Here is a 23,889-nt window from a genome sequence, read left to right as displayed (position 1 = left end):
CTTCACACGCTGTCATTCCGATCACACAGTGTATATTCAGCATTAGGAGGGTGATCTTTTGATTCTTGTGCTATATGTAGATGATATCATTCTTACAGGTAGCTCATCCTCCATGATTTAGAGTGTTCAAAGAGCTTTGATGGAGCAGTTTGAGATGACAGATCTTGGTCTCTTGCACTTCTTTCTGGGTCTACAGGTTATTCAGTCTTCGGATGGGATTTCCATATTTCAGGAGAAGTATGCTCTTGATATGCTTCAGCAATTTGGCATGCTTGATTGCAAGTCTGCCCCCACTCCATTTCAGTCAGGTGTTGTTTTGTCTTCCACTTGCTCTACTCCTTCAGTAGACCTCACTTTATACAGGCAGTTGGTTGGCAGTTTATTGTACCTGACACATTCTCGTCCTGATCTTTCCTTTGTGGTTGGCCTTGTCTCTCGGTTCTCCCATGATCCTCATGAGAGCCATTGGCAAGCAGCCAAATGTATTTTGAGGTACATTTGGGGCACCACTCATTATGGCATTCACTACACTTCAGGATCCCCTCACATCATTGGCTTCACTGACTCTGATTGGGCTGGTGATGTCAATGATCGGAAGTCTACTTCTGGCTTTGTTTTTTGCCTTGGTTCTGGTCCTATCACATGGTCTTGCAAGAAGCAATCTGCTATTGCATTATCATCTACAGAGGCTGAGTACCGTGCAACAGTGTTAGCCAGTCAGGAGGTTTTATGGCTTCAACAGTTGATGACAGAGTTTGGGTTTCCTCCAGACTGTCCCACTATTCTTTGGTGTGACAATCAGAGTGCCATTCATATTTCTCGCAACCCAGTGGAGCATCAGCAGACAAAGCACATTGAAATCCACATGCACTTCATCAGGCAGTTGATTCAGGATGGTTCTCTCATCTTGGAGTACATTCCTACAGAGGAGCAAGTTGCAAACATCTTCACTAAACCTTTGGCATTTCCGCGCTATCTTCAGTTGCGTTCCATGCTTGGGGTGAAGGAAGTTGTCCTTGGGGGGTCTCAGTGAGGCCTTCCTTCCTTCATGTTTTCTTTTCAGCATGTTTCTGTATCTCTTTTTGGAGAGGAGTTTTTTCCCACTTAGTTTTCTCCTTTACTCTGCTTTATAGAGATTTTCTTGTATTCGGGTACTTGATCAGGCCTTGTTGCCGGGACCCTTTATTGCATTGTAGTTCCTTTTCTTTCTTCTGCATTGTTTGTAGCTGCATTGTAGCTCATCTTAAGGGGGGGTGTTAGAGTAAAGTAATTAATTAACTTTACTCTCCTCTTAAGATTTCTCTTTATGCATACATTAGTCATTTAATAATTAATATTTAATTATTAAATGCTCTCACCTTAGGGTTAGGTTTTCCTTTCGGTGTTGATCTCCTTTATAAGGATTGATCTCTTGTATTATTGTCATTCTTCTTGATTCATTTTCTCTCTGATAATAAATCTTTTCACTTTGTTAGAGCCAAAACCCTTGTTTCATTCTCTCTCTTTCTCTGTGACAGGTTTCTTGCATGCAGGTTTCATTGGGTTCTGTGGATTTGTATTTCTCAAATCCTACATTTCCTTTGACTCAGAGAGTTCTTTGGAAATAGCAGCATTTATTTCCAACAGGTTTTCAATTTCAGAGATGTCAATGTTCAGTTCTCCTTACATGTCTTCCTTTTCCACTTTTCTTGCATGGAGTTGAGTAGTTAGGGCACTGATCTCTTGTTTCAGCTTGGAGATCTCATCATCTCTTTCTCTCACCAGATCTTCAGCTTTCCTCCGGTTCTCAAGCTCTTGACACATCCAGATAGTTAGTCCTTTCAACTCCTTTATCAAGTTGGAGTTTGATTCATTCAACTTATTTACTTCTACAATTAGGGCTTCCATGTCTGCTTCATCTGAAGAACTATTTTCAGATAGCTCCATCGGCTTTTCTGCATGTTCTCTTCTTTTTGCTTGAGATTCCTTGTATTTGACCATAAGATCATCATAGGCTTGCTCAGATTGAGTGAGCCAGTGGGTAAGTTCTCTCAAAGTGTATTCCCCCATATCTCTTTCCAAGTGGTTAAACTTATAGAAAGGTAGGATCTGATACCAATTGATGAATACTAAGAGGGGGGGGGGTGAATTAGTATGCCAAAAATATTTGCACTTAAACACTTTGCAAGATTGATAGTAAACCGGTAAAACAATTTAGCAAACAAACTGGTTAACAAATATGCAAACCAAATAGCTAATAATACATTCACCCACAGAAGCACAAACACCATAACACAAGAGATTTTGATGTGGAAACCCAAATGGGAAAAACCACAGTGAGATGGAACTCACAAGTAACTATCTACAGAATAAGAACCAGATCGGTTAAGGTCAAACTGGTTAAGGTCTTACAATGTTCTTTACCAGAACATATCTTGTTAGGAATCTCAATCTCTATTAGGAGATAAGTCCGATTAAAGACTACCTTGCTAGAGGATTTTAGATCTGCAGATGTGAACCACCTTGTTAGAGGATTTACAAAAGGCTTTTGGGCCTACCCGGTTAAGGGCTACAGACTTGTCAAAGATGTGAGTAATCAACAAGTGTTTGATCTAGCTAGTAGCACATACTGCTTGGTTAGATCCTTGGTAGCTCGTTCCTAATGCACTCCAACATTACTTCAGTCTTCTACACATTCATATTCTCTCCAACTCCTCAATCACCTTAAACCCTAGCAACAACATACACTTTCGCTATATCCACATCAACAACCTAAAACCCTAGACATGATGTCCTTATAAAGGAATCTAATTTCATGTTGGTCCAATAGGATTACATAACAATTTCCTAGGTTCAATGAACCTGGACATACTTGGTACCACGACACAAAAAGCACCATTAATGTGTCGGCACCGTCAAACAATCGGTGGATGGTAACTCATCACAAAATGCTGGTTAGTAACTCATCACAGAGTATTACCGGTTCATACAAAATGTCGGTTGTCGGTTTGACAAAAATGAAGACTGGTAAAAATGTGTTATGCTGCTTTAGTCCCTCGTACCGCTTGGTATCCATGAACCGCTTGGGGTCAACATGCCGCTTCAAACTGAGAAACACATTCTGCAAAACACCAATAGTCTAAATACTATAATACAACATACTAGTTGGAACAAATTGTTAGGCCCAATATGGAAAGCTAATGTACTGAGAGGGGAGGGGTGAATCAGTACTTCAAATCCTTTTCTTAACAATATCTTTACTATTAAGCATAAACTGAATAGTGCAGTAACATAATATAATGCTAAAACAAATAAATAACAATCATACATGATTCACTCCATAACACATATATTTTGGTTACACAGAAACTCTTGGTTAGAGAGAAAAACTGCGGTGGGGATGGCACCCACAACTTCACTACTGCAATAATAAAGGTTGCTCAGTTAGAGCTACATGTTTTTCTATTTCTGATAGCGTACCCTATTAGGAGTATCAAGATCTGTTAGATCTACCTTGCTAAAGGAGTTTACAACACTTAATCTAAATGCTGCACCTGGTTAGAGGCTTTACAATTTATAGGCTTGATTAGAGTCTTTTACCCTATTAAAGGTTTCTCTTACAACTTCCAAATATTACAATAAAATCATTACAAATATCTGCAACTTTACATTTGGAATGTTATAGCAGATTCTATGTGCTCAGAATAAGATTACGTTGCTTATAGCATACCTTGGTAACCCATATAGTAACTCGGTAAACCCTTCTGTTTACTCTGTTCTTTGACTGTTCTCTGAAATCCTTTTCGGTGACCTCTGTGTCTCTGTAATAGTCATAACACTTAGTGCTTTCACATGTCTTGCTTCATATATTTCTATATCTTCCTTTCTGTCATACTACATGTATATGTGATCTTAATCCATGTTGTATAAATAGATCTCTTATGTTTGTGATCCATCCATTGCTTCGATCTTACAAACATGTTTTATCAAATGAATAACCATGCAAAATATTTCATTGGTTAGATGACCTCGAAATCATACACAATCTTTAAGTGCAATTTCCAATGTGATAACAATTCTATGTTCCTCGATCTTGTAACATGTTTCCATATATATGTCTAGGTTAAATGAATCTGGTAACACATTTCACTTGGTCTATATCAACTCGGTGTGTCATCTTTGTTTCTCGGTAGACATGGAATGATACTTGGTAGACAGCTCGGTGCATACTGGGCTCTGTGACTACTTTCTTCTATAACCGACTGGACTGTGCATACCGACTGAATATTTTGGTAGAGATAACCGACTAGAGTATATAGAATAACTTTGAACATAAAACTAATGGCAACTTGATAAGTAGTAACACAAATACCGGTTGTGCTCAAACTCATACATATAAAGATGATCTTAATGCAAGTGTGTGTCCATCAATGACAATCACAACATAAACATCAAAAATGCCAACAACAAGTTTTGTTCTTTTGTATTTGATTCATTTCTTCTTCCATTGCTTTTATCTTTACTTTCTTCCTCATATGTCTTCAGCTTAGTCATTGATAGAAAATAATAGTTAGTTTTTTTGTGAGCTTCTGCAATCTCCCTTCTTTTCTGAACACTTTTTGTCTTGTCTCCAATTATCTGATTTTATGAATGATTCTTTTGAGCATACTTAGCAGGAACTTTTGTTGATTCTTCCTATTCTTCTTCTTCTTCATCATTTGATTCCTTCTCCTTGCTCTCTTCTAGATCACTTATCTTCTCTAGAATTTCTGGAACAATCTCAACCTTTTGTGCTAGAAAATATTTGCTTTGTCTCTTATCATTGATGTAGTAAACATTTCCACCTATTCTAACTCCTTCTGCAACTCTTTTACCAGTATTCTCTTTTCTAATTATACATCCAATACTACCGAATTTTTTTTTCATAATTTTATCTATACATTTGACTCACACTTGATAGACTATCTTAATCCTCAAGCATAATAAACATCATTAGATTTACACTTATCATCAATAGAAAAATGTATAATACCTCGAATAGGTGTTCCATCTTCTTTGACAAATTTCACTGATCCACCATCATATCTCTTGAGATTTATAAACCCGTATTTATCACTAGTCATATGATTTGAACATCTAGAGTCAATAGTCCATGTATTTGGTTCTATAATAGCATGCAATACAATCTTGAGTGTCTTCTCCTCTTCTAATTTCTCCAAAGCATTCTCTTTTTCTTCAATTTCTAAAAACAAGGATTCTTCATTCAAGTCGTCATCAATTTCATCTTTATATGTATGTTCCTCTATATAACATGCCCTTTTTCTCTTCTCTATTAAAGTTGTGTCTTCTAGTTTTATTTATCTTCTCATCATTATGTTAGATAGATTTGATAGCGGGAGTAAATTGAGAGGAGGGGGGGGGGTGAATCGATTTACCATCAGATATCAGAACTATGCATATCAAAACCAATAAACCAGAGCACAAAGAAACCAACACAATGAATAATAGAACATAAAAGCATAGTACACACAACACCGATATTTTGACATGGAACACCTGGTAAAGGGAAAAACCACGGTGGGAAACCCTACCCACAATTAGATAATACTTTTACAATAGTATGTGAAATTATAATAGGGATTGCAATTGCAATCAGGCCAACCGCCTAGAGCTCACTGCTCATCACAAAAAGAAGTCTCACTGACTTACATAAACATCAAACTACAATCCAAAAAGAATGAATTGGGAAAGTAGCATCTCCTAATGTTTGATACAGTTCCAACTAAGCACAGATGTCTTCCCTACAATACAAAAACCTTCACCGAATGATATATCACTTGTTCACACATAAATCTTCCTCTAATAATGGAGACATAACCATCAATCCCATCAATCCATCGATATGCAAATTACATGAATAAGTCACCTATTAATACAGATCATCAACCTTGTTGACAAGGTTGGCTAAACTTTAAACCCATAAACCCATAATAACAATAATTACATTACATGGCATCACCAGACCAATATTATGATTTACATTACATAGCATGGACCTAAATCAAGTAACCAAACACTTCCATTTGCTGGAAATTCTACTAAGACCAAAATCCAACACGCTTCACCAATCGGTAGAAACCTTTAGTGAAGTAACACAAAAAGTTTAACCGGATCCAAATAAGACCACCATAACAGCACACAAGCCAATGCAAAGTCACCAAACACTCAGAATATGATCAAGAAGCATCTTCAACATGATAGAAACTGATTCCATGAGCTAGACCAAAATCATCTGACCAAATCACCAAATACCACCTACCGATAAAGCTAACCGGTACTAGGACATACCAATCAGGAACATAAGCGATAGTTACCAAAGCACCAAAACATGAACCATCAGAATATGGAAAATAGATAACCATCTAGAATAAGCATCCACAACTGATTCCAAAGATCTGATCATACTAGATCAGAATCATAGCCAAACCAAGATGATCACCAAACTAACTGGGATAGGTCCAACCGGGATAGCCTCTAACTGAGATATAGTGTTGACATCAATGACAACACTTAAACAAATCCAACATATTGCCAATAATCTCCCCCTTTGGCATTGATGACAACACTGAATGTGAAAAACATCCAAGTGCCGAGGAATACCAATAATCTCCCTCAAAGATATGACTAATTTTCACATGAATACCACCTCTTCCCCTTTGACATCAATGACAAAGGATGGATACAAAACCAAAAATACTAAACCAAAAAGATGACTACTCCCCCTGAGTAGTAGCATCATCTCATCAACCTAGATCAAAGAAAATATCTGATAAGCTTACCGGATTGATGCATTCCTGCATCAATAAGTCTCTTCTGGAGGTTTGGTAACCCCCAGCTAATCTCTGAGATATTCAAACGTGTCTCTAGGCAATGGTTTAGTTAGAATATCTACAGTCTACTCCTTAGTAGGCACACAAACCAATCTGACTTCCTTTGCTTTAACCTTTTCCTTCAAGAAATTATACCTTATAGAAATGTGTTTTGGTTTGGAATGAAATACCGGATTCTTTGACATATCAATAGCAACAATATTATCACAATGAATAACAATAGGCTCATCATAAATTACCCTTATATCCTTTAACATTTGTTTCATCCATAAAATCCGAGTACAGTTGGTAGCAACAGTACATATTCTGCTTCAGCAGTAGATAATGAAGTACATGACTATTTCTTGCTAAGTCATGAAACCAACTTCTTCCCAAGAAATAATGCACCACCGGTAGTGCTCTTCTTGTCATCCACATCTCCTGCCCAATCAGAATCTGTATAGGAACATAATTTGAGGCCATCATTATTTGGATATCATAACCCAAGGTTTGTTGTACCTGCCAAATATTTGAATATCCTCTTGACAATAATATCATGAGTTTCTATAGGATTTGAGTGAAATCTAGAAGAAATACAAACATCATTCATAATGTCAGGTCTAGTTTGAGTTAAGTATAGCAATCCACCAATCATTGATTTGTATCTACTTGGATTCATTTTAGGGGATTCAGATCATCCTTTGACAATTTGTAACCGGTTATCATAGGAGTACCGATAGGTTTAGAATTCTCAAGTCCAAATTTCTTAAGTAGCTCCTTCACATACTTAGTTTGATAGATGAAAATAATTTTATCAGTCTGAGTAATCCGTATACCTAAGAAAAATTTCATCTCACCAATCATAGACATTTCAAATTCATTCTTCATATCATCAACAAATTTCATGCATAGACTATCATCTCCTCCAAAAATGATATCATCCACAAAGACTTCAATTATCAGTATATCATCCTGCTCAATTTTGTAATATAGGTTAGTATCAACATTACCTTTTCTATAACCAAGCTTTGAAAGATATTTGTCTAATCTAGCATACCATGCTCTAGGGGCTTATTTTAGTCCATATAAAGCTTTCTTCAATTTTCAAACCATGTCCTTATCTTTTGATAAAGAAAATTCACCAAGTTTCTCAATATAGATTTCCTCCTCAAGATCTCCATTCAGAAATGTGCATTTGAAACCCATCTGATATACTTTGTAGTTCTTGTGTGCAGCATAAGCAAGAAATAGTCTTACCACTTCAATTCTTGCAACCAGGGCATAAGTCTCTCCATAATCAACTCCTTCTTCCTATGAACAACCTTTACAAACCAATCTAGCCTTGTTCCTCACAATTTGACCTTCCTCATTTAATTTATTCTTGAAGACCCATTTAATTCCAATAATGTTCTTGTCTTTAGGTCTAGGAACTAGTTCCCATGTCTTATTATTTTCTATTTGATCTAATTCTTCTTCCATTGCTTTTATCCAATTTTCATCTTTACTTTCTTCAATAAATGATTTTGGTTAAAATTGAGAAATCAAACATACCTCTTCAATTTCTAGCCTTCTCCTAGTCATCACACCTTTTCTTTTATCTCCAATGATCTGATCTTCAGAATGATTTAGTTTCACATACCTGGGAGTCTTTTAATTTTCTTGATTTACTGACTCTTTCTGTTATTCCTTTGTTACAGTTGAGTTTTCTGATTTTACCAGAGTGACTAGTTCATTATTTTGAGTAACTTCTAGCATTACCAGTTCAGGTCTAATAAATTCATTTTCTAGTCCATAGTCATATGATCTGATCTGAGTATTGCCTTGTTCATCCACCTTGACATTTATGCTCTCTGATATCCTATTCAATCTTTTGTTATAACATCTATATGCTTTGATCTTAGTAGAATAACCCAAAAATATTCCTTTATCACTGCTAGGATCAAATTTTCCCAATGCATCATCTCTTCTAATGTAACATTTACTTCCAAATTTTTTGAAATATCTGACAGTAGGAGTATGACCAAACCATAATTCATAAGGAGTCTTATCGGTATCACCTTTTATGTGTACTCTGTTGAAAGTGTATACAGTCATATTGATATCTTCCCTCCAATAAATATCACACAATCTAACTTCTGTCATCATAGTCCTTGCCGCATCCAATATGGTTCTATTTTCCTTTCCACTAATCCATTCCGCTATGGAGTTCTAGGTGTAGAAAGTTGTCTTCTGATTCCATTCTTCTCACAAAAGTTGTTGAATTCACTAGATGTAAACTCACTGCCTTGATATGATCTTAAACACTTTATCTTCAGTCCTATCTTAGTCTCAGCCATAGCTTTAAAGATTTTGAATTTCTCAAAAGCTTCAGATTTTTCTTTCAAAAATCCTACCCACATCATTCTAGAATAATCATCAATGAGTAACATAAAGTATCTATCACCTTGAAAACTTTTAGTTCTTGTTGGTCCACACAGATCAATATGAATAAGATCAAGAATTTCATTAGTTTTATCATGTATGCTTCTAAAAGAAGTTCTGACTTGCTTACCCATTTGACATTCTAATGCAACCATAACCAGTAAAACCCTCAAAGAGAATCAATTGGCTTATGCAGCAAGAGTAACACAATGAAAGCAACAAGAAAACATAACAAGATCACATGTAAACATATCATATTATTGCTTTAGAACTTTCGACAACCATATGGTTACCATCATATAATCATCAAAGAACATCTGACAATTAACCAATTACATGCAGGCTATCAGACATATATAATCCAACCAAGACTAAGAATCAACCAAATCACAAAATGTGAATCTCAATCCTTATTCTCAATTCTACTGCCTCTGCCCCTACAAATGATTATATAATATCATATTTATACCCACTGGAATATATCTGGGTCGACCTTATAAGATTATATTTACCAATGAAGGAAAATGAAACATGTAACTAGGTCGGCCCTAAGAATTAAAGAAATATTTCTGGAAAATAACAACCAAGAGGTTCGGTTCAATAGGAAGGTCGACCAAATGCCAAAGAACATCAGACAAGACCCAAGATAGATCCACATGCTAAGAATCATGCGAGTAATGAAGGAAAACCAACTAGTAAGCACAAGAACTATCCTAGAACCCATAAATAATCAACCGGAAGTGATAACTGACCAAAAAAGAAACCAAATGAACTAAAAATCTGGAATTAAGCACATGAACCAGCCTAGAAACCAAAAATAAGATCTACCACAAAAAGAAAGCAACTACTGGTACCAACTAGTAAGAACACAAAAAACTACATAAAGAACTAGACAAGAACAAAATTGAAAGGGAATATTTTTGATTGATGCAAGATTGATCATTGACCGGGGATGCTCCTACATCACATCCTCTACATACCAGATTGTGAGGTTTGAAAATATTGGGAAAATATATGACAACCTATGTTGAATTGATCTTAACTATGAAATCAAAATTTGCATGACACATCCTCATATGCCATAACCAACTTTCATCAATCTGAGCAATCAAGCAAGCTTTCTCACTAGAGTTCAAATGAAATATGTTTCAATTGGTCTAGGTTCCAGAAGCAATTTCCAATCCAGATCTATTGATGATCTTACATTTCCCATCCTTGAATCGTAAATAAAATCCTCTATCCACCATCTGACATACACTTAAAAGATTATGCTTTAAGCCTTCAACATAATAAACATTATCAACATTAGTCTTACCATCCAATGACATTGTTCCCTTTCCTTTAATCCTACATGCCTTGTTCTCTCCAAATTTGACTAATCCACCATCAAATTCTTGTAGTGATAGAAATTTCATCTTGTCACTAGTCATGTGATGTGAGCATCCACTATCTATAACCCATTCATCCTTTTCTTCAGTATGAGTTGCTTCAATGACAGGTTCTAGAGAATCATCCTTTATAGCAATAAAAACCCAGTCTTTACCAGAGGAAGCTCCATTACTGGATCCACTCATAGGTTCATCATCATCATCATTAGTAATACCAAAATCATCATCACCAACATAATAATATGATATATCTTTATTCCTTCTTAATCTAGGTCTGCTCTGATATTCCGGATTAGGCTTATAACTCTTCACAAATCTTTCATGATTCCTAGTAGCTCTTTCAGGGCATCTAGAAGAAAAATGACCAATCTTATTGCATGAAAAATGTTTAAAAGGGACTTTTCCTTCATACTTACTTCCAGTTGGTCCTTTAGGAATTATTCTAGCAATCAGGACTTCCAACTCTTCAAGTTCTCTTTCTTGTATTTCAATGTCCTCCATATCTTTAGCATACATTTCCTTCCAATATATCTTCTACTTACCAGAGGCAGATTCTTTAAATGCAGTCTCAATTTTAGTAGCACTCTGATCTCCAAGTTCCTCAAGCTCAAAAGCAGTCAATTTCCCAAGCAATGTATCTCTGGTAATAGGGGTACTTGACATTGTCCAGAGTTCATTGATTGCAGTAGCCTTCATCTTATAAGCCGGAGGTAGAACTCTCATAACCTTTGACACAATCTCATCCTCACTAAGTGATCTATCATAGCATTTGATTCCCATAACAATCTCATTTACTCTATCCATGAAAGAAATTATCTTCTCATCTTCTTCCATCTTCAAAGTTTCATACCTTACTCGGAAACCTTCAAATTTTGCAATTTTCATAGCCTGGTCACCTGGAAACATTAAATGCTGCTTCTTTCTTTTCTCCTTTCTCTTCCTCCATTTTTGAAATTTCAAAGGCTACTAAGGTACTGGTAAGATGATCAATAGTGTACTTACTCAAGTCATTGCTTTCTTGAATGACACACCTTGTTGATTTGTAGGATTTTGGAAAGGTCAACAAGATATTCTAAACAACACCACTTTCATCCAAATGTCCACTGATAGCTCTAATTCCATTAGCAAGTTATGTCACTCTATTAATATAGTTCTCAAGACCTTCATCTTCAAGCATTTTCAGATATTCATACTTCTGCTTCAGATTCATCAACCAAGCCTATTTTGTCTTCACATCTCTTTCAAATGCCAAACATAGATTGTTCCACATAACTTTAGCTTCTTTCAAACTTTTTACTCTTCCAAACACCGAATCTCTTATACAACTTAAAATTATACCTCTAGCTTTCGCATTAGTCTTCTTCAACTTTATCTCATATGGAGTTTGAGGACCACCCTATGGAGTTGTATATCCAGTTTGAATGACTTCCCATATTTCATTATGTAATTTCTCTAAATGTGATTCCATTCTATCCTTCCAGTATGAAAAATTTGTACCATCAAAGATAATAACCTCGTAATGCACATCTTGCACCATACTGGATCTACCTCAAGTGGTTAATCTCACTCAAGAGGAACCTTGTTCTAATACCAATTGTTGAACCCAAGGCAAGAGTGAGAGGGCTGAATCAGTCTAAACTAAAAATCAATGCAACACATAAACAATTAATCAACAACACATATCCAACACATGAACACCAAGATTTTCTATGTGGAAAACCCAAACAAAAAGAAAACATGGTGAGAACTTGCCCACAAAATATAACCACTAGATGTATATTAGATTACAATGAAAGAGCTCACTACTCCAGACTTTCAAACTTGATGCTAAATAGAATAGGGCAAGATATAAAAATGATTTGAAAATAAGGATCTTCTAATCATGAAGATGTCCTTGAACTCTACATCAAGTGACCTACATCAACACACAAAAGTCTGATCTCATTGTCGACACACTATCTCTTACTTCTACCACAGTTGCAAGCAACTTGCCTATCATTCAATCACAACTCTTCTTCTTTTCTCTAAATTTTGTTGATTATCTTCACATCACATACTTCCTCTTATCCTCTTACATTCATCCTCTTCATCATCATCAACTCAGTCATATTCATTTTTTATATAAAAGATAGATCATCAAAGCTTGAACCAAGTTAGCCTAAAATAAAATGCATCTTCCAGACCAAAAACACACACTTTGATCCACTCTAGGAGAAAGAGGAGACCAAAACACATCTCCCTAAGCTCAATCCACTGATATGAAATAATCAGAACATAACCAACAACATACCAACACACAACACATCCATATAGAAAATTAATGATCAAAACATATTGTCCAATGCAAATAACTCTTATCTAGATCTCCACACACTATGATGAGACCCATAACATATCAAATAACCTTCCACAAATCATATTTGGACCCAAAGATAGGTTTAACATATAATATCACAATTGGCTATGAAATATACTATAAATTTTGTAGTGTCATGAAATTGCGACCCTTACAATTTGCGACCACATTAGGGTCTTCATGTTGGCAATTCGAATCCCTAAGCCTGATCAGAGACCCAAGACTTGCTCAACCCTTGAAAACTATCTTGTTCTACCCTTCGCATTTCTTGAACCTACTTCTTGTCCTAAGATAAGGGAAGGACAGGGGTGTCACACCCCTATCCCCCCTAGGATAGGGGCGTGGCACCCCTATCCTCCTAAGACAGGGGCATGGTGCCCTTGTCCTTGCTATATTTTGGGTCCCCCTCTGTCCTATCTCTGCATTGGAGTTTGCATAAAGAGGGAAAACATTCCTTGTGTTGGCCTATGATGAAAAATCAGTCAATTAATCCTGATTGATGAGTATATAAGTCACATTTACCTTCCCATTTGCTTAAGTCATAAGTTGTTAGTTTCATCAATCTCACATTCAAGCATTCCTTTCCAGCATTGAGCATTCTCAAGTCTCCCTTCAAGGATAGGTGTTGCATTCAAGTCAAGGATTAAACCATTGAAGAGGAGATCCCTTTCAACATTCAATTCAATACAAGAAAATCTATCTACAACCTCCCTTGAGGTGACTTACATTTCAGTCTTTCATTTACATTTACTCAAAAGTACTTTCTTTCATCATTTGGTTAATTCCAAAACTAGGGTTTGACCTGAAGAAAACCCTAATCCCAACCCCTTTTCCTCTCTTTTCTATGTGTAGGTTACAAGTGCGCAGCTGTGTTTGTAGATTCAGACTCCATTTGTAGAGTGAGAAAAACCCTTTTCATTTCACGGATTTTTCGGAGGACCGTAGACACTTTCAGCACGGTCCTGACAAATTTTCCTCAAATTCACAAGGTAGCTTCGTCTTGACATATTGTAGCTAGAGACAGGTGCACAACTTCATCTCACACTTCTATTTTGAGTTATAATTAGTTCTTTGCTACTTTTACACTTAACATAATTCAATCATTTTCCATTCTAAAAGAGGGGTTAGCTTATCATTTATATCCCATTATCAATTCATTTAGTATTCAATCTCTACCCTAAGAGATTGGATCAAGTGAATTCCCCCTCTTTTAAATGTAATGTGAATAAGGTGTTTGAAGGGAAATCCGTAGTGAAACTTTCATCTCTCCTCGGAGGGAAGAAAAGATTTCCTCTTGATCTCTCCATCATTCACCCTTTTTCACCATTATATTTTGGTGAACCCGACGTCTTACATGCTTTGTTCTGAAAATCATTACATATTTTTTAGTTACAAGTTTAACTTTTCTGCAAACTTAGTGGTTAATTCATTTAAAACCCTAGTTTTTACAATTGAAATTGAACTTGTGTTTTGCAAAAAAAATGCTTGTTATTGTCTTAGATCTGAAAATTGTTTTGTTTGTCAAATTCAATTTCTTCATTGTCTTGTTCAATTTGTAAATCAAATTCACAAAATTAAGATGTTAACCATCAAAACCCTAATTTTTAAAAAACATCTTGTAATTGTGCAAAAATTGAATTTCCATTGAATTTTCAAATTTGTGACTGTTTTCAGACTCACCTTTTGTCCTAAAATTCAAAATTTCAATTTCCCTCCTTTTTCAAAATTTAAAAATTTCAAAAATTAAGTGGTCAGGTCCTCAAACCCTAATTTTCAAATTTAATTGGATTTTATACAAATTTCAATCAATTTTAGTTTTCTAAACATTTTTCAAGGTGTTCCTATCCAATAGGTTTGACCCTTTTCAAATTTTCAATCTAGCTCCTCATTTTTTCAAAACCCTAATTGGGTCATATTTTCCCATTCAAACCTTCATTTCCTCTATCTAGAGATCATAAAATTTGCCAATTTTTTGGGGTTCCCTTTAAAATCATCATAACTTTCATCCCTGAAAATTTCAAAAAATGTTGGTTGGACCGTGTGCACTTTCAACGTGGTTCCTGGCTTTTTTCCCAAAATTTTGGGAGACGATTATGACCATATTTAAAAGCTTAAATCCAAAAAATTGGCTAATTTTGTCAATTTTTTATCCCTCTAAAATAAAAAATACCTTCAAATTTCAAGAATTTTTAAAAAATTAAGTGGTTAATTATACCCAGCCCTGATTTTAAAAAATTGGTTTTTATCAATTTTAAAATTAAGTGGTATCCCATTAACCCTAATTTTAAATTCCAATTTCCTTTCATTTATCATCAAAGTTATTTTAGGAAATTGTGTCATTTTCTTCTTCCAACAAAGTCAAATTGTTTAATCATTATTTTCTCAAATTTTGCATTATTCAATTTTTATGTACTTTGTTCCTATTATTCAAAATTCCAAAATTTTCCCCTACTGCGTGAGTGTCACCACTATTAGTCCTACCTACACTATCCCCTTTAGATGAAGCATTAAAATTAAGTCTTCCCAAGGTTTAATTACCGAGGAGATGGAGCATAATTTGGGTGACTTCTTTAATGAGGATAATGCTAATTCTTCCCATCCTAATTATGTCCCCATCTATCTAATTTATGAATCCCATTATGACCAAGAAGAAGCTTTTACTAGAGTTTCTATAGATCAACTTTCAAAAATGGACAATCAATTTGATAACTTTCAACAATGGATGTCCCAAGAATACCCTAATAGTGAAGCTCTTCCATTAATTAAAGGCCTTAAACACATGATTCAAAGTGATAAGAATGGAATTGATATATTGTGTGGCATTTCTCATATTGTTGATTCTAATGTCATGCCTATAAAGAGTTGTGCTGAGAACTTAGGTTATTCACAACCTTTGAATCAAGTCAATCATTCTATTCCTTTGTCTACTCCAATAGCTAGTATTCCTTCCTTAACTTCAAACATCATGGCTACATCAACTCAAAATGTCATTCCTACAATAATTGGTCATGGGAGTGATCCCTCATCTTCATTTAATCCTCCATCTTTACCTATGTCTTCAATAAGTATTCCTAATATCCCTCAACCAATCAGTGTGACACAAGGGGGTAATTCATTCAACAATTTTATTCCTCCTTTAAATCTCCCATTTCCTACTCAAGCATCACCTATTCCTACTTATCAAAATGTCCCACCACCTTATTCTCAATCCATGCCTTCAATAATATCACACCACCTTCTCAATCAACCATGTCAAACATCAATTCTTCTACCGAAGCAACCATTAACAATCTTTCTCAAACTGTGTCTTCCTTAAAATAACAAATTGCTTCCATGAGTCAATCCAAGTTTAGTGTGCCCACATTTGATGTTGTGAGCCCACTTTCTCTTGATATTGTTAAAGCCGTCCAACCTAAGAATTTTGAGGTCCCTTAATTATTGGAAAAGGTGATCCTCTCACACATGTTAAAACATTTCAAACCTTGTTTACTAATTTTGCTTATGATCAAAGATTACTTGCAAAATTATTTACAAGAACACTAAGAGATAAGGATTTACAATGGTATTTCTCTTTGCCTTCCTATTCTATCACTTCTTTTCAACAATTAGCAAATTCTTTCATTCAACAATTTCAAAACAACATTGGTCCTACAATCACTTTGACTGATTTAATGCATTGTAAACAAGGTGTTGAAGAAAAAGTGACTAATTTCATTGGTAGATATAAGCATTTGTGTGCTCAAATTTCTTTTCCTCTACCTGATAATGATATTCAAAGAATTTTTATTTCTAATTTGCAAAAATATATCAGGGAAAAACTTCTTTTGTCTGAGCTTACTTCCTTTTCGTAGTTGTGCGCCAACTGGATGTGAGTCAAATGAAGCAATCTACTCCTATGGCTTAGAGTGATAAGGGGGAGAGTGTTCAACAACCATTTGTGAAGTTCAAACCAACAAAAATCTTTATTAAGTTCAATGATACAATCAACAGCAATAATATGAATGCTACAATAGGTGTGCCTCCTATTTCTAAATGCTTTATAAGAGAAGGACAATTTACTCCTTTGAATGAATCTTTACATACTATTATATCTTAGTTGTTACAAATAAATGTGATCAAACTTCACCCTATCATTCCAGTTGACTCAACTAAACTTGTATCCCCTTATTTTGATAGCAATTCCTTTTGTCAATTTCATCATCAGCCTAGTCATGATACTGAGAAATGTTTTTCATTGAGAAGTAAGATTCAAGATTTTGATTGATAATAATACTATATCTGTGGCAGGTATGAATGATAAGGGAAATAAATCATTAGCTCCTCCTAATCAAAATCTTAAGATTTTCACTGATTTTGTGCCTTCTCATACCTCTAATGTGATTGAGACTGAACATACCTCTTTCTCTCCTTCTGATCTTACTACCACTGCTTTGAATTTGGTGAACATGGTAGAGAAACAAAAGACACCTAAGGATCCTTGTATTACATTTGAACCTAGTGAGACCATTAGGGCACCCGATGGGCCTTTATACATAGTTGTGAAGGTTAAAAACATACCTTGTCGTGGTGCTCTTGTTGACCCCTCTTGCATGGTTAATATCATCACTGAGGAATATCTCTTCACTTTATGATTTCATAAACCGATCTATGATGACTCTAATGTGGTTGTGAAGTTATTTGATGGATTCTCTTGTCCTACCATTGGTTCTATCACCCTTCCTATTGAAGTTCACACTAAATCTATGGATGTCAACTTTGTTATCATTACTTCTTCCAAGAAATTTTGTGTGAAGTTGGGCTACCCTTGGCTATCTTCCATGGAGGCTATTGCTTCTCCTATTCATAAGCATTTGAAATTTCCTCACAATGGAGAAATCATAACCATGAACCATAGCTTATTTCACCCATTCGAAAGAAGCCCTAGTGTTCCTATTGATCTCTTTTGGCCTAAGCAATTTCAATCTCTTCCACAAAGGAGCGATGCTCTTTTCCAATATTATCAAAAATGGAAGAAAGATATGATCTTATCCTTGAGTCAACCTAGATCTTGAACACTTGACATTCCCATCCTTCTTGAAGATGCAATCCTTCCCCTAATGGATAGGACTAATCTTCCTCCTAAGGAAAATCTTCAACCTATTCTTATGGATATGACTATGCCTTCTCCTAAGAAGAATAACAATATTACTGCTAAGGTTAGACCTGTACCACCTCCCCATGATAGACCTGGTCTCCTTCCTACACCTAATATTCCTCCTTTATATGGTTTATTTCCACCTCCTTGCTCTTATAGAGAGAAGAGGCATGCCTCTCCTCTTGTCCAACCTAAAAGACCTCAACCTAAACCTTCAACTATCGCAGAGGAGACTGTTCCTCCTTTCATAAATATTCTTACTCATTCTGAATATTCCACTAAGACTCAATGGAATCATTGTGTGAGAGACTGTCGATGAAGGCATCATGCTTGATCTCATGGAGTTGTTCCTCAAACCATTCAATCTCCCAAGACTCCAACAGTTGATATGATTTCCTTTTCTCCTAAGAAAGATGTTGAACCTACATCTCCAAATCATAAGTTGCACAAAACATGTGATGGTTTTACTCCTATTCATGTTTGTGTTCCTCTTTCTATAAATCTTGATGAAGAAATGAGTGAAAATGTTATTCATGATGGCAATACAACTCCTTATGGCTCTGATAGTGATTATGAATATGTTGATGTGGACAAGCATTTATCAATTGAATTTTCACAAAACCTAATCCTAGCTCCTAGAATTGAACAAAGTGACTTACCACATGAGCATAGTCCTTGTTTGGATCTTGTGATAGCTCCATCTACTATGCTCTACATCAGTCCTCTGGCATTTTGCTTGCCTTCCCAAAATAGTGATCAGCAAGATCGGGAGGTGGATGTCGTGCTAGATTAGCAATATTAGCACTGTAGATCTTCTCTCTCTCCTTTCTTGTTCTTTTGTGACTATTATTCTATTTGTATCCTTGTTCTTCTATTTTTCCCTCAATATCTACTTGAGGATGATGAAAAGAATTGAGATCTCTTTTGGTCTCTTTCATGTTGGCTCGAAAGACATCCTCTCTTCCCTTTCTTCTAAGGTAGTATCCTTTCTTTGTGGAATGATGATCATTACATGCACATATACAGATATGATATACATGAGTTATCATACAACATACTGACCCTGAGGAAAAAGAAACCACCTCATGTTTTGGTGTTTATTATCCTTGGGTTTATTCCTCGATTGGGGGCTAAATCCTTGCGATAACGTTCTCCCTTTCTTCTCTCTCTCTTCGGTGTATCCTACCTTAAATAAATCGCTCTCAATAAGGTATGCGTGATCACTTTAACATGGGTCCATACACTCTGCTCATATTTTCCTTTTTGATACTTATAATTATTTAGTGAACGTAGCTTTGCTTTATAATTTTGGTATCTTTTTCATGACTCATAGTGACGGGAACCTTGCTACTTGTAGTCATAGTTTTCCCTTCTTGATCTTCCTTTTTACTTTGTCAATCAATGTCGTAAGATCCTTAGTCCATCGGGGGCTTGGTGCATCTTGCCTCCTTGACATGGTAGAAGTATTTCAATCTTGTTTCCTTTACCGACAGTATTGACGTACGCTTATACTCCCGCTAAAGTGGGGGCTAAATGTAGTGTCATGAAATTGCGACCCTTGCAATTTGCAACCACATTAGGGTCTTCACATTAGCGATTCAAATCCCTAAGCTTGATCGGAGACCTAAGACTTTCTCAACCCCCATAAACTATCTTGTTCTACCCTCCTCATTTCCTGAACCTACTTCCTATCCCGAGATAAGGGGAGAACAAGGGCATGGTGCCCCTGTCCTCATAGGATAAGGGGGAGGTTGTTGGCAATTGAAACTCATCCGACTTAGTTGTGTTGTCATTGATGGCAACACACATCATTTAGGTTTGTCACTTAGCCGGTACTCATCAGAATTCATTGTTTGGCTACTGAGATTCAGTCATCTGGCACACAAGGAACCAGTATATGAGGCTGACATAGGAGATTGATTTGGCAGGTCTACACAGTAACGATTAAAGGCATCGGTCTTGAAGTTTAATAAATTTATTTTTTCTTAGGCTGACATGTAAATAAATTGTAATATCTTTGTAAGTTGACATAGGGCATTTATGTTTGTGTTTGGGAAGGGTATTTAAGATAGTTTAGTTAGGTTATTTTGGTAATGGATAAGGATGCATAAGAAAGTAATGGGATATAGTGATGTGATATTGTACAAGTGATCTTGATCAACAGAATGTGAATGTAATATTCTGTATTCGGTCTTGGATTTTGGCTTAGAGGTTTGGGAAGTAGAGCAAGATACCGGTAAGGAAGGACATAGTGGAAACCGATAGAGACTATGCTTTAACCGAAACTCATCCAGCATAGCAGATGCACTCTTAGAGTTTAGAATTTTGTTTGTAACTCCATATGTGGTGTTTGTAGTCAGTGAGGCTCCTTTTGTGATGAGAAGTGCGCTCTAGGCTGTTGGCCTTCCTACATGTGTAGGCCTCTATTGTAATATTTATTCATCTAGCCAGTGGATAGATATTGTGGGTCTCCAATCCCACCATGGTTTTTCCTCTTTGAGTCTTTCCATGTATAAATCTTTGTGTTAAGGTGTATGCTCTTGTGGTTGCTTCATTTCTATTTGTTGTTATATTGTTTTATGTTTACTGGTTATTGAATTGCATTGTTAATAAGCTTAAAATTGATTATACCAACAAAACACTGTTTCACCCCCCCTATCAGTGTTCTTGCATTCCAACAATTGGTATCAGAGCCTAGTGCCTTGGAGTAAGTTTAATAGCTTGAGGAAGATCCTGTATCCAAAATCCATGGAGATGAGTCTACATAAATAACTTGAAGTAGAAGTTGAGGACTATGATGCTAAAAGGATGAAGAACTTGAAGTTGCAAGATGAATTTAACTTTGCAAAGGAATTCATTCTTACTCCACAGGAGAGGCTGTCATTTGTTCAAGCTAAAAGGAAGGAACTTTTGCGAAATCCAGATGATCAAGAGAAGGATGCCCTTAAGGAACAATGTCAAAAACTGAGTCAGGAGAATGGTGTGATGAAGAATGAAATGAAAACCATGACTATGATGATGTCCAAGGAGATTGAAGATCAGAAGAAGAATGAAGAAAATCCTGGCAGATCTCTAAAAGATAGATATGAGGAATTCATTAGGTTGGCACATGAGAATGATGTACTGAGGATTGAGTTGGTACAATCACAAAACAATAAGAAAGTGCTTGAAAGAATGATGTCAATCCTAAGAAGTGATCTAGATGCTGCAAATGAATACAAAGAAAAGTTCAGGGTTGGTTCTACAAAGCTTGATGAATTATTGAAGGATCAAAGAGAACCTAGAGACACTAGAGGTCTTGGATTTGAGCATGGAGAAAGCTTTGGTACTGCAAATTAGGGAAATCCACCAAACAACCGGAATCAGAAATCACTGTAAGGCAACCCAATGCACATAAATTTTATGGTAGATTCTTTGTTTGTAATAATCTTGGTCATAGAGAAAGTCAATGCAAAAATAGAGAAAATAAGAATAACAATGTAGTTCTCGGTCAATGTTCAAATATAACAAGTATGTCATAGGATATAAGATTGTAGAATGAATGTCAGATGTCATGCATGTGGAAAGTTTAGGCATATGGCTAATCAATGTAGGTCAAAGAATGGTCAAGGAATCAACAAGGCAATTCAGAGAAATAATGTCACTTGCTATGCATGCAACAAAATAGGACATATTGCCAAATATTGCAAAAGCAAGAACAATCCAGTAGGAAATGATGAGAAAGGAAAATGAAAGATTGAAGACATCTGGAAGGAGTATGAGAGGAAATGGGTTAGGAAATTTGAAGCTTAATCGATAGAGACAATCAACCTAGTTACTCAACCAGGAGAGCAGAATGTTCCTACACCGACAGGAAACTTATCCAGTAACTAAGGCATTAGCCTTAGGGGGAGGCAAATTATTGACAGATCTTGCATTGTGCCCAATAGAGGTCTAAAAGCCTACTTCAGATCTTGGTAAAATCAATCTGGAGATTCACTAGCACTGAGATAATGGATTTTGAATCTAGTATGGTACACCGACATGCATTAATGTCAATGAGAAATTAGGGTTTTTTGTAGAATAAAAGGGAAATATTGGTTCATTTTTATCACTGCATTCAAAGTGAAACAGAGCGAGTTCAAGATGGTTTGAGGCAATCAAATTCATTTCAAGTGAATTCCAGTACATTCTCAAGCAAATTTTCAAGAGCTTTCACTGGCAAAGGTTGTGAGGTATTTTATCAATTTTTTTGAGCTATCCTTGTTTGCAATGGCTTCTAGATCATCTTTCACTCTGGTAGGTGTGGCTACCCCTATTGTTGTCAACATCAAGGATTATCCACACCTTGTTTTCAAGCAATGCCCTCAGATTGCGAAGGTCAATGATTCGGTTGGCACATTTTCTAGGGTTCCTAAAGGAGTTTTGTATGCCGAAGATGTTTGTGAATACATTCACTATACTTTGGAGGATTTGGGTTCTAGTGAGATCAATAACATGTATATTGGCACTTTGGTGAATTAGGATGGGTCGATGAAATTGAAATTTCAAATTCTAAAGGATTAGGGTTTTACTGATATTTTGGAGATACCATAATTTGAGGATGAATTGGTCAGGTATGCACTAAGCCAAGTCCATGGTGAATTCATATGGCTAGATCGACCCCATAAGATCACCAAGGAGGCTATTTGTGTGATCACTGGTTTACCCCAGACTGGTCCAACTCCTAGAAGGAAGAAGATATCTAACAATGAGGTAGAAAAGTTAATTGGTGCAACCTCTGACAACCGGTCCATGAGAATCAGTGCTATCAGAGACAAATAAGTTCAATTTGAAAGCATGATCACCGGTTACAAGGTAAACCAATCTAATCGGTTGAACTTTGTTTCCAGTTCATGCATTTTCTATGCTCATAAAATGATTAAGGAAAATCAAAAGCTAGATCTATGTCAATGGATGTGTGATGAGTTGATAATAAACTTAGGAAAGATTAAGGGTGAGAAGAATGGTACTTTCTAATATGGCAACCTTGTTGTATGTTTAATGCTTTTCTTTATGAATGAGTTACCTAGAACTGGTAAGACTCCATGGGCATTTGATATACCGATAGAAAAACAAATCAAAGATGCTATAAGGAATATGGGATATGAAAAGGATAGAGACTCCATTCTTTGGGGCTATTTGAAATCATTCCAGAAGGCAATGAAGAAGAGAGAAAGAGTTCCAAAACACATTGTAGATAAGTACTCAACTGAAATCTATTTTATGGTGAAAATGATGAAACACTGATGGAGGCAGTACAACCTAGGAAGATCTGGATAATTGAAATGGGCTATGAGGTATATGCTGAGATCTTGGAGTTGTATTCCAAGACTCTTATTGATGCCTCAGTAGATGAAGTAGAGACAACCTTTGGGACTGCTAAGCAAAAAGAAACTGAAGTTGAAATTGGATTCAGTAAGAAGAAAAGGGAAGGAAAAATCAAGAAGGTTGGGGAAGTTGTGCAAAAGATGTCCACTAAGATAAAGAAGATTATTGGACTGGCTGAAGGGTCATCTCTGGTAGCAGTATAGGCTCCATCGATAGTTACAATCAACAAGGGTGTAGTAAAGAGGAAGAAACTGGAGACTTATATTTCCCCTGTTACATGCAATTTTGATATTGATTTTGTGCCCTCACAGATTCCTAAAAGTTTTATTAGGATACCAAGGAAGAAGGTTGAGGAAGTAAAGAAGAAGAAAGTGAAGGTTACCACTCTGGCAA

This window comes from Cryptomeria japonica, chromosome 11 (assembly GCF_030272615.1).
Source record: "Cryptomeria japonica chromosome 11, Sugi_1.0, whole genome shotgun sequence".
Lineage (NCBI taxonomy): Eukaryota > Viridiplantae > Streptophyta > Pinopsida > Cupressales > Cupressaceae > Cryptomeria > Cryptomeria japonica.
This window is presented reverse-complemented; position numbering follows the sequence as displayed.